This window comes from Aegilops tauschii, chromosome 7, assembly GCF_002575655.3.
Source record: "Aegilops tauschii subsp. strangulata cultivar AL8/78 chromosome 7, Aet v6.0, whole genome shotgun sequence".
Classification (NCBI taxonomy): Eukaryota; Viridiplantae; Streptophyta; class Magnoliopsida; order Poales; family Poaceae; genus Aegilops; species Aegilops tauschii.
The window spans coordinates 249306696-249319827 of record NC_053041.3 but is presented as its reverse complement, the minus strand read 5'-3'; the positions used below and the strand labels follow the sequence as shown (position 1 = coordinate 249319827).

The following is a 13132-nucleotide window of genomic DNA, read 5'->3' as shown; positions in this document are numbered from 1 at the left end:
GGCACAGATTTGGGTGGAAGGGTCTCAGACCACTTAAGTGTACATTTTATGAAAACCCCCCTGCTAACAGTTAGATGAAACAAGACTTTTCAATACCCACCTCAAGCATGTTGACATACGACCATTTTGAAATATGCAGGGCGACAGTGCGTTGATGCCCATCTCCTCCTAGTCTGATATAAAATATTTGAACACATCTATTGGATGAAATCCATGCATATTTAAGTACATTAGTGGTTTGTACAACATTACAAACTATGCAAGGAAGTTGAACACGTTGAGCACTAAAAAGTACTCCCTCCGTTCGGAATTACTTGTCGCAGAAATGGATGTATCTAGACGTATTTTAGTTCTAGATACATCAATTTCCGAGACAAGTAATTCCGAACGGAGGGAGTATAACATTATATATCACAAACATTTGAGCACATGAGGAAATTAAGTCATCTCTTCAAGCAGAACTACACACATGTCAAACTGAAAGTATTTGAGTACATGAGAAAATTAAGCCATCCCAGACGGAACAGAACACATGAGGAACATAGATATCAAATGATGCATCCTTATAACATGAGAGGATCATCTTTAGTACATGTCCGCAAGACTTAGTATTAAGGACTGATAGCCAACAAGCATCTTGATGGTACATGATAGAAAAGCTCTAGCATTTGGCAGTTGTTATCCTTCTTGCTCATCTAGCTTCATGTGTTGGGAGAGACCACGACCTCCATGGACTCTATATAAGATTCATCGGTAACCAACCAAGATAACTTTTAAGGTCAATGCAGGCTTTTCAACTTGTACAGGGGTGAAAACAGAACAACTACAATATAAAACATGGGGTGAAGACATGGTCTGGCATAGAATGATTTGAGGGGAGAACAAACACAATGCTAATACCACTCAAATGTGTTTACAAATTACAAGGCAGTAATGAGAGAATGGGAGTTCCTGATTATAGTACTACATTAAACATCACCTTAATTTGCCCACAAAAAATAGACCTTAACTAGTGCCTGACAGATCTTGCCATGTGAAGAATTTTGATGCAGGGCCAAACCATGTATGGAGTCCAACGAAAAAAAGGAGGTATCGGCTGAGTATTGAAGTGAACATATGTTTTTTAGAGAGAGACGAAGATCACTTGGATCTGATTGGATGCAGTACAAACAGATTCCAACTGACCAAACCACTAGTTCTACGCTAGTAATAATTTTAAGCCGAAGATATATAGTATTGGTTTGGATCCATGTATAAAGAGAACTGCGAGGAGAGTAGCTAGCTAGTGATCCAAGACTGGTTGTGGTACAGAGAGAACGATATATGTGGTGGCATCTAAACTAAGTTAGCAGTGCAGCAATCCACATACTATCTACTGTATTGCCCAGATCCACGCCCTCAGCCTGACCTATTGGGTTGTTCTTGTGATCTGAGGATCAGCTTTATGCTTGTTGCCATATTATTTGTCGAGTTGCAAAAAATGGTATACTTGCCGAAGCTATGGAACCACATCCGCGTGATGGTTTCAAGGAATACGGACAAGTCATCTGATCCCTACTCCTCTTTCAGAGGAAATGATAAATCATGTCCTTTGTTGTCTATCCTTACCTGTCTGTAATTAGACTATCATGGTCATCTAATTTAGCCACTGTTGTAGAATACACTTTGTGGACAATCTTCTACGCTGTTTTGTAACCTCGCCTCTCTGTAATTGACACTTGTAATACTTCATCAAGATCTAATAACAGATTAATTGTTTCGGCGCAATATAACTGCATTTTTTCACATGTCTCAGCCAATTACTTATGTATCAAGCATCAAGATCTAATAACAGATTAATTGTTTCGGTGCAATATAACCGCACCTAATGTTATTAGAGAGTATTCTCGGCTAGTTTACGTAGCTTGCACTGTCTGCACCAAGTTAGCTTAAGCATTTTTTTTCTATCCCCTTGCAAAGCTGCTTTCCGTTTGCACCAAATGTAATGCTAGATTATGTAATTTACACATAACCTACACTGTCACATTGCTAAATTGCAAGATCAAAACAGACAGTAATCGACATATTGCAACATGAAACATAAACCTACGACCAATATAGAACAATTTGGGGGCTATAAGAAACAATGTTGTGCATCTTTCTGACCTAATACCAACTGAACAAAATATATGAATCAGGAATTACCAGGTCTCACTGAACCATAAACCATTCAACCAACTTAATTTTTCTGAAAGGAACAAATCACACATCCATATATGATTCGATTTGATATCTTTTGATCTTTAAAATCGTCCATTTCTAAAGTCGTAGTTGCAGCTGGTTTGGAGGTGTGGACATGCAACATATAACTAGCTCATAAAAAATAAAATCTACTGTACTTATTTACCAGAAGAATCAGCAACACTGAGAACGACCCCTCACCGTCCGAGGAGGAAGAAGAGCATTGGTGTGCGGCCGTCGGGCTGCGTCTTCACGTCCGTGCCGTGGGTGTTCAGCCCGGTCACGAACCCGTCGGGGGAGGGGGGAGGGGCGCCCGCTGCCCCTGGAGAGGTGGAGACCGTGGCGGTGGCGACGGCCGGATCCCACTCGACGATGTGGAGCACGACGCCGGGGGCGCCTGGGTGGTGGAGCGGGTCAACCTGGAGGAGGCAGGGAACCCCTATAGTGGACGTAGTCCCGGAGGTTGGCGCCGGATCTGGACCACCGCCACCGTCGATGGCAAGCGCTAGGAGATGGGCAAAGAGGCGTGACTCTCGTTTGAGGAGAAGGGTATCGGAAACAAATTACAATGGAGGAGGGACCTTTTCGCATAGAATACGTACAGAAACGATGATCAGAATCTGTGCCATCCAAATGGAATCCAATGGTCCAGGTGGCTTTCTTCTATTTTTGCACGTCAACCTCTTCTTCCATTGAAGTCGTTCCCAATACCAAAACTTGCATCCATGGTACACAATAAAATTTTAAGGTAGCACAACTAATCAAATCCAAGAGCACAACCGAAGCTAAAAAGAGTACATACCCGATCGTTTAAGCACTTGATGAACACCCATCCAGGATGTTCCGGCGTTGTAGACACATGGCGCACGACCTTCTTTGGGCAGTGGTCGCACTTAATGAGTGGCAACGGTCCGCCGATGAGCTTTTGGGCTAGCACCGAGCCCGGTGGACCACCGACGGTGTAGATCCGAGCGGCTAGAGGAGGAGCCACTACCTGCATGCGGCCTTGCCAGGGCCTTCCGGCCCGGTGCCCGGCCAGTCCATGGCACGGCGCAACCTCCCACAGCCGGGCGAGTTCAAGACCGACCGGATCCGGCCGCCGGGTGCGTAGATCAGGTGGTCGTGGTTGGGTAGCTCGGGGGCGCCGAGGGGAAGGGGCTGGGCAAGCGCGCGTCCGAACTGCACAACTGCAATGGCAGCGGCGGCGGCGGCGAGGGGAAGAGTGGAGAAGAATGGAGAAGAGTGGAGGGGTGCGGCTGGAGGGAGGGAGGGGGGCGGATAGAAAAAGGCGTCCCGGTGGCACCGACAGGTGGGCCAAGGGAGGAGACGCGCACACGGCCCGCCTGTCCGCGTGCTGTCCGTTTCACCCCAAAAGCGGCGCAAACTTGGGCCGAGGATGGGTCGAAAGCGAACAGAAAACGGACAAAAGTCCGTTTGCGCCCGCGCGCTGGGCCGTCTGGTTTATCCCTTTTACCCCGAACGGACGCACGCGGATATGATGGGATCGCACGCTGGAGTTGGCCTTATTGCATTGGAGTCTTGCTTAAATTACAGAGAGGAAACCGACAAATATATTGTTAGAAACGTCAGAGGAAAAGTTTGCCACAAACCCAACCGTCCAGGGTGTTAATTTAATAGCCAGAGTATGCAAAAAGTCAATCCATGGATTCGTTTCTGGGCGCCTTTAGTTTGGACATTAGAGAATGGGTTTTTATCATTTATGCTATTATGTTCAACTTTTGTTACTAGGAATTTCAATTGTTTTAAAATGCCACTGCTTTGTTAGGTGCATGCTCAAAAATACTATTAGACACCCATCAGCTTAAATGTCGTTTGCCATGTTATAATGATCAAAATACTTATGGACCAACATGTCACTTCTCTGTATCTCATTATAATAAAGTGTGTGTCCTACTTACTCCTGACAAATGGGGTTCATATTTATTATTGTGAAGTAGAGAGAACTGACATGTGGGTCTAGGGGTATTTTTTGTCATATAACAGGGTTAACGGGTTTTGACCTGACAATAACAATGTCAAATGGCATTTTTGAGCAAACATTTGATGAATTGATGTCATTTTTTAGATATTTAATGGCATTTTTAGCAAGTATCTAATGAAACGATGGCATTTTTAAACAGTTATAATTTTTACTGTCAAAAGTGAGTTGTGGAACACAACTAGTAGATAAAAACCCTTAGAGAATATGTTCTACCACAACACTAGAACGATATAAAATCGACCATGGAAGAAACCCTTAGTTAGCATAGATGTCGATACCACTTAATTACAACTACTAAAACTGTCATACGATAATTTCAACGCAAGCATAACGGGGGTTCACCATTTGATCACTTCCTCTCATTTTTTTCTCCCGTAGAGATGGAAATATCAAATGTAAAACTCGGCCGTCCACGGCGATCGATGTCGACCAATGGTCTCCGATCAAACGACCCGCACGGGTAGACTCTATTTCCTCCACATGTATACATCTCGACAGGATCAGCGTTACCGCGTGGCAAGAATGTCGAGGATGAGGAGGGGGATCTAGCAAGCGGTCCCCTCTCGTTTTATGAGCACAGTCGATCTTCGTCTTCCTCTCCCACGCCAACAAAGTATCAGCATTACCCCGGCGAGCAGATCTCGCATATGGGGCCAGCCAGGATACGGTCTGCTGCGGGTATATCTTCTCCAGATTTGGCCTTTTCGGTTTGCAACTTATTCCTTCATTGATATATGTTCTGCTTTCGATTTCTTAGAATTGTAACTCGTCAGTATCAAGTTTCCCTTTTCTGCCCCCAGGTCAGATTATGCATCTCTCCTCCACTGTCTCCTTAACAGCTTAAGGGCATCTCCAACGGCGATCCTTAAACCTCCCGCATATGTCCAGACCATAGAAGTCATTCAACGCGTATATATATCAATCCGCGGCGCAGTACGAACGTACTTTCTTCCGTAAATCATTGACGAATGTGGGGAGTTTTGCGGGCGTGCGGACAACAACCAAGCACGTTTCTGACCGCCCTGGCCAGCCAAACCCACTCTCTCGTCCGCGCGCTTTTCGCCAAAAACGGTCAGCGCCACTCCAGAGCGTTAGTGCCCGCACCGGTCAGAGCGGACGCGTTCGCTCACTCGCACCGGCATTGAAGGGGCGCACCGCCCGAGAGAGCGCCACCCGGGGCGCTTCCTGATGCAGACGACTGGTCCACGTTCAAATGACACGAGGGCCGTCCGTTCGTCCGTCTGCGCCCCTCATTAATGACACACGATTGTCGAGGCGTCTACTCCGACGCCACTCTGCCCCTCTGTCGTCCATCAGTACTATATAAACTGCTGCCTGGCCATAGCCGCAGTCATCTGCCTCCGATCCCTCTCCTCACTAGTCCCATCATGAATTCCTTCCGCGCCAAAGCTCTCTAGGACGGGCTAACGCCGGATCAAAACGAGTTGGCCGTCATTGCTGTCGGCTGGCTGGCCGGTAGGCAGCCAAAGGACGACGACGTCCCAATGGTGCCTCCGATCCCTCTCCTCACCAGTCCCATCATGGATTCCTGCCCCACCAAAGCTCTTTAGGACGGGCTAACGCCGGACTAAAACGAGTTGGCCGTCATTGCTGCCGGCTGGCTGGCCGGTAGGCAGCCAAAGGACGACGACGTCCCAATGGAGGACGCAGGTGTCGATGAGCCAGCGCCACCCTCCTCCTCCTTCGCGCCACCCTTGCCAGTGTATTGCACCTTGACCATTGGTGAGGCTTGTGCCCATTACATGAACATGGTGCGGGAGGAGCACGAGGAGCAGTTCCGGGAGGCGCGGGCCGACGCCGCCTACAACCACCAACTCCATCGGATCACTTGCAGGCGGAGGAGCAGCTCTCCGCCACCAACCCACTCAGTAATATCTTAAAATATAAATCACAGTGATACGTCTCCAACGTATCTATAATTTTTTATTGTTTCATGCTATTATGTTATCCATTTTGGATGTTTTACATGCATTTTTATGCTATTTTATATTATTTTTTGTAACTAACCTATTAACCTAGTGCCAAGTGCCAGTTGCTGTTTTTTCCTTGTCTTTGCCTTTACAGAAAATCAATACCAAACGGGGTCCAAACGGAACGAAACTTTTTTGACGGTTTTTCTTAGACCACAAGACACCCTAGAAGCTTGGGGAGGAGGCCAGAGGAGCCACGAGGCGGCCACAAGCTCGTAGGGCGCACCCCCAAGCTTGTGGGCCCCTCGTAGCCCCTCTAACCCTAATTCTTCTTCTATAAATACGCAAATATTCCTCGTAGACCCAAGGGCACACCAAAAATACTTTTCTGCCGTTGCAAGTTTTTGTCCTCGTGAGATCCCATCTGAAGACCTGTTCCGGTACTCCGCCGGAGGGGGATTCGATCACAGAGGGCTTCTACATCAACCTTGCTGCCCTTCCGATGATGTGTGAGTAGTTTACCACAGACCTACGGGTCCATAGCTAGTAGCTAGATGACTTCTTCTCTCTCTTTGATCTTCAATACAATGTTCTCCTCGATGTTCATGAAGATCTATTCGATGTAATCTTCTTTTGCGGTGCATTTGTTGAGAGCCGATGAATTGTGGATTTATGATCAGATTATCTATGAATATTATTTGAGTCTTCTCTGAACTCTTTTATGCATGATTAAGATAGCTTTGTATTTCTCTTCGATCTATTGATTTGGTTCGGCCAACTAGATTGATTTTTCTTGTCATGGAAGAGGTGCTTTGTAATGGGTTCAATCTTGCGGTGCTTATTCCCGGTGACAGAAAGGGACAAGACACGTATTTGCATTTTTGCCATTGAGGATAAAAAGGTGGGGTTGGTTCATATTGATTGGATTATCCCTCTACATCATGTCATCTTGCTTAATGTGTTACTCCGTTCTTGTTAACTTAATACACTAGATGCATGCTGGATAGCGGTCAATGTGTGGAGTAATAGTAGTAGATGCAGGCAGGAGTCGGTCTACTTATCACGGACGTGATGTCTATATTCATGATCATTGCCTTAGATATTGTCATAACTGTGCGCTTTTCTATCAATTGCTCAATAGTAGTATGTTTACCCACCATATGCGTTCTTTCAAGAGAGAAGCCTCTAATAAAAACTATGGCCCCCGGGACTATCTTTTATCATATTATTTTCAGATCTATAAAACAAAAAACCCAAAAATACTTTGCTGCAATTTATTTACCTTTACTTTATTTTTTTACTTTTATTTATCTTTTATACCTATCTCTATCAGATCTCATCCTTGCAAGTAACCGTGACAGGATTAACAACCCCTTTATCGAGTTGGGTGCAAGTATTTGTTTTTTTGTGTAGGTGCAACCATTGGTGACTTGTGTGTTTCTCCTACTGGATTGATACCTTGGTTCTCAACTGAGGGAAATACTTATCTCTAATTTACTGCATCACCCTTTCCTCTTCAAGGAAAAAACCAACGCAATCTCAAGAAGTAGCACACAGTGTCACGATAAAAAGACGAACTCGGAGAGATTAAAATACAGGTGTTGGGCGAAGGAAGATCCTCCATAGAAGATCCCCGAGGAGAGCCATGATGTCAGCCATGGTGCATTCGGGGGACTGCTTCCCCTAGCTCGCAGGACACGCGTCGGTCAGAGGAGCTGGCCTTGCGGTGCATTCCACCAACCAGGCTTTAAATGCCTGACCAGGCTACAAGAGTAGCCCGACGCAGGGCTAGGCCTAGGGCCATCATCGCTACAACCTGAGGGGCACGAGACAAGACGGGACACTAGTAAAAAAAGACACATCCGTGACATTTTGGGCCGAACGAAATTTTTTTCTATGATACATATGACACTTCTATGACGATAATTGTGACAAAACCCGGTATCATCATAGATGTGGTGGGCCCCTACTTCTCTGACAAAAAATCATGATAGAAAATGGGCTTTTCGTCCTGGGCGGGCCGGAGACGCAGCTGCATGACATTCTTTGGGCCGTCCATGACGGAAAAAACCGTGGTAGAAGCGAGGGCGAGGAAAATTTCGGGGAGTTCCCGGTTACGGTGGGAGGTCGGGGGCCGAGCGATGCGCGTTTCTCTAGTACACGTACGTGCGTGTGTACGAGGCATTGGCTCTAACTGAACCCGAGCGAGGCGTTGGGCTCTAACTGAACCCGAGCGATTGCACTGCAGGCTACGCGTTACTGAACCCGAGCGATCGATCGATGACTGTTAACTAAACCCGATCGAGCGATTCCTTCGCTACTGCTGCTAACTGAAGCCGATCGATTGGATGAACAGTGAGCGTTGCGGGGGCAGGGTTGGATGAACAGTGAGCGGTGGCGTTGCCTCTGGATGAACAGGACCCCGTGGTGTGGAGGGCTGGATGAACAGTAGACGGTGGAGGGGTGCCCGTGGAGGGCTGGTTGAACAGGACCCCGTGGTGTGGAGGGCTGGATGAACAGTAGACGGTGGAGGGGTGGTTGAACAGTAGCCGGTGGAGTAGCGCGCGGTGGAGGCTGGATGAACAGGAGCCCGTGGAGGCTGGAGGAGGTCGACGGTAGCCCGTGGAGGCTCGAGGAGGTCGACGGTGGAGATGAACAGTATCCCGTGGAGTCCCGTTTTGCGGTACGCCACACCCCTCCCGATGAACAGGACCCCCGTTTCGACCGTAGGAGGTCCGTTTCGTCTGTTTTGCGGTACGCCACACCCCTCCCGATCAACAGGACCCCCGTTTCGACCGTAGGAGGTTCGTTTCGTCCGTTTTACGGTACGCCACACCCCTCCCGATCAACAGGACCCCCGTTTCGACCGTAGGAGGTCCGTTTCGTCCGTTTTGCGGTACGCCGCACCCCTCCCGATCAACAGGACCCCCGTTTCGACCGTAGGAGGTCTGTTTCCTCCGTTTTGCGGTACGCCAGACCCCTCCCGATCAACAGGACCCCGTTCCGAACGTAGGAGGTCTGTTTCCTCCGTTGTGCGGTACGCCAGGCCTCGTTTCCATCGCCTGTTCCGTCCAAGCCCTCCCGATGAACACGACCACACATTCTGTTTCGACCCAGCCGGTTGGCTCCCACGCATTCCGTTGCCTCCCGATGAACACGACGCATTCCGTTGCCTCCCCATGAACACGACGCATTCTGTTGCCTCCCCATGAACACGACGCATTCCGTTGCCTCCCCATGAACACGACGACGACGCTGTTTCTCCGTTCCGACCTAGCCATGTACACGAGCCCTGGCCGTACGTATGCGCGAGTAGGCGTTCGAGACCCCGCCCGTATGTACACATACGTGGCCGTATTTTCGTTCTTGCACCCTGGTCGCTGTACGTACGTGTACATGCTACGTGCGCGCCTCTACTACGACATGTATGCGCCTCTACTACGACACGTGCGCGCCACTACATCGACCAGTATATATGTACGTACACGTTCGCGTCCAGAATGACAACGCTACGTACGCTTCGACCAGGTGGGTCCCGACTGTCAGGCACTTCCTTGCGTGCGAAGATGTAGCTGGTGGGTCCCAGCAGTCAGGGGGGCGAATCGTTTTTTTGCCCGGACGCACTTCCTTGCGTGCGAAGATGTAGCTGGTGGGTCCCAGCAGTCAGGGGGCGAATCATTTTTTTGTTGCCCGGACGCACTTCCTTGCGTGCAAAGATGTAGCTGGTGGGTCCCAGCAGTCAGGGGGAAACGTTTTTTTCGCGAAATACAGTGGCCCGTCCGGTGGGTCCCCGCTGTCAGGTGGAGGAATCATTATTTTGCACGTAATAAGGAGGCACTTCCTTGCTGCGGCCGTGGACCCAGCTGTCAGCCTCTCCACGTACAGTCCACGTCCGATGGAAGTCGTTCCTTGACCACGTTGACCACGCCGCGCCGAGAGCACCACGTCGGTGGGCGACGGCGAGGACTAGGAAGGGGACGACTCGGAGCCGGGGAAGACGCAGCAGTGGATGCCCACGCGAAGAGGAGTACGAGGGTTCACTGGTTCGGCTGCGGTGTGAGGCTGCTGTCGTCGCAGAATAACAGGGGGTGTGGGTGAGTAGAGCGATGTCCTGGCTAGCGGTGGGAGTAGTAGGGGGCGGTGAGGCCTCCGCGGCATCACATCCGGCCATGGGAGGCAGGAGCACGCGGCACGACCGGCGCTGGTTTGGGCGGCTGGAGCAAGAAGACCAGAGGTTGAAGAAGCACTACGGCCGTTGGATGAACATCGTACGGTAACAGGAGCTAGAATCGTTCATATTGACTAAGTTGACAAAGCCCTCCGTCCCCGTCAACTTGGTAGGCCCACAAGTCAGCCTCCCACTATGCTGGGTTCCAGCTGGCAGGGGGAGTATTCCTTTTTTTGTGCGTAATAAGGAGGCACTTCCTTGCGTGCGAAGATAGCTGGTGGGTGCGACATGTCAGCGGGGGGCACGTTATTTTCGCGAAATACAGAGGCCCTTCCGGTGGGTCCCAGATGTCAGGTGGAGGAATCATTATTTTGCCCGTAATAAGGAGGCATTTCCTTGTGTGCGGCCGTGGACCCAGCTATCAGCCTCTCCACGCACAGTCTACTTCCGATGGTGTCGTTCGTTGACCACGTTGACCACGCCGCGCCGAGCGCATCCAAGGTGGTGGACGACGGCGAGGCCCCGGACAGCAACGAGCCGGAGATGGGAAGACGCGGGAGTAGAGTCGCAGACGGAGAGGTGTATGAGGGTTAACTGGTTCTAGTGCGGTGTGGTTCGGCAGTCGGTGGAGAAGAACAGGAGGTGTGGAGGGGTGGAGGGATGGCCTGGCCAACGGTGGAGTAGCGCTTCATAGCGAAGCGTGCTAAGCAGAGCTGCTAGAAGCAGGAGGCGGGAGGTGGTCCCGGCGGCGCTGGAGGAAGAAGACGAGTGATTGAAGATGGATGCCGATCGCTGGGTGTAAATCCAACGGCTAACATGTCAGAATCATTTGTTGACTAAATTGACAACGACTTGCGTTGGCTTCGACCTATTGGCCCACATTTCAGCCTCCAAAAATGTGGCACGTATTCAACCCATTTTTTTTCAGAATTTACAGTCTTTTTTTGCGCGGTAGAATTTACAGTCAATTTGATCTTTTCATTGAATTACAGCCATTAGCTGGGCTGGGTGAATAAATAATGTAGCGTCCATGCGGCCCATTTATTTTATTTTCTAAAAAATTACAGGCCATTTGCACTTTCTCGAAATACACGATTTTGCTGGGCTGATTCTAATTATAATGTTGGGTTGGGCCAGCAGTGTTATCCAAAAATAAAAAGGGGCTGAGCATTTTGTTATAAATATATTTAAATAATAAGTGATATTATTACATTCATCCTTAAATCTTACCAAGCTTTTGTACACAATCACTAGGATTTTCGTGCCAAAACAATCCAGGATTTTATTTGTTAAGAAATTATTTTTATAAGTTAATAAGATGTGGGATATTGTTTTCTTACATATGTAAGTATCTGTTAAATATATGATGACAACAAAAATAATATATAATAACATATAAAATAATTTAAATATATATAATATAGTTAGAAGGGAAACATAAGTTGGACCTGGCGTTCCTATTCTTATATAGAAAAATAGAACAGACGTCTGCGTTTTTTTTAAAAAAATACATAAATTGGGCTGCCAAAAATAAAACCTCGGATAGGAGGTCCATAGGCCTGTTAAGAAAATACAAACAGGCCTATGGACCTCCCATCCGAGGTCGTAGGCTGCGCATGTTAAAAATGAAAGCCTAGACGGGGCAGCCCAAAACCACGTCCAACACTTGCCAAAACTTCGTCCCTCGTTTTCTCTGTGTTTCGCACGCTCGACATTGTGTGGGCATTTTGACTGTGCATCATATGAAGATGTGCTATGCATGAATGTTGATCAGCATGATGTTAACCCTGTTTGAAAAGGCCGTGTTAATATAAATGCTCTGCCTCTGAAAGTTGCAGTTTCTTATCTGAAACTGAACTTGCAGTTTCTTATCTGAAACTGAAACTTGCAGTTTCTTCTCTGAGAATCACATTGTCTGCACTTTTATACTCCTATGAAACTACATTTTTTTAAGTGCTAAAAATAGATCTCTAGAATTCATAAAATACTTCATATGCTCAATTGCAAGACCACCGTCTCGCCTCTCCCTCTTCTCTATTGCAAGACCACCGTCTCTCCTCCCATCTTCCAAAGCTAGCACTGGACCACTCAGAAGGACATCTATGGAGAGGATGCAGCAGCGAATCAGGCAGATCGCCGGCGGCGACCAGGCAAAGTTAGCCAGGTTGAAGGAGATCCTTAGTTGGTTTGACAATGAGTGGGAGATTTCGAGGATGGTGCGGGCCATGTGGCAATGTATGCGAAAGAGCGAGACGGCGGCGATGCGGGCGGCGATGTACATGTACTCCTCGGCGGCAGTCACGCCGCAGTCCTCTGAGTTCATCAAGTATCTCCTCTGGGCGATGGAGCAGACAGATTCGCCCGAGGCGACAGTCAAGCGAAGGTGGTGGGCGTACAGGTCAAAGGTCGAGCACCCAGAGGATAACGAATCGATCGAGTATGGTGTGCCGTTCGTGAGGGTGCAGAGCCAGCCGGAGCCACAGGAGTATTCGTTCTCCCACCACAAGAGGAGGCCGGATGGCGCGATGTCGCTTCCCCGCCGTTCTCCACGGTTCCCTCGACGCTCGCCTCGTTTCAACGACGGCGGTGGGGTTTAAGGTAAGCTTCGCACTAACCTAATCTTCCACCTGCTTATGCTTACAATCAGTGTGACAGCTAATGAAAATCATGCTTACAATCAGTCTCCGAGTACTACGCCAATCACCCTAAAATAGCTCTGGACCTTTGGGTCAAAGTTGTGACACAGTATACAAATAAATAAAAATAGATTGGTGCTTCTTTCAGAAAAGAGTACTCCCTAGAAAACTGTCA

The 13132-nt window shown here is 48.4% G+C and overlaps 1 long non-coding RNA gene across 1 annotated transcript; it reads right to left on the bottom strand.

Moving 5' to 3' along the window:
- Positions 1-430: 430 nt before the first annotated feature.
- On the bottom strand, positions 431-2797 carry LOC120969301 (uncharacterized). The gene is made up of 2 exons (XR_005763348.2): positions 2422-2797; positions 431-736 (listed from the first exon to the last, which is right to left on the bottom strand). It is a non-coding gene; the product is annotated as an uncharacterized lncRNA (long non-coding RNA).
- Positions 2798-13132: the final 10335 nt, after the last annotated feature.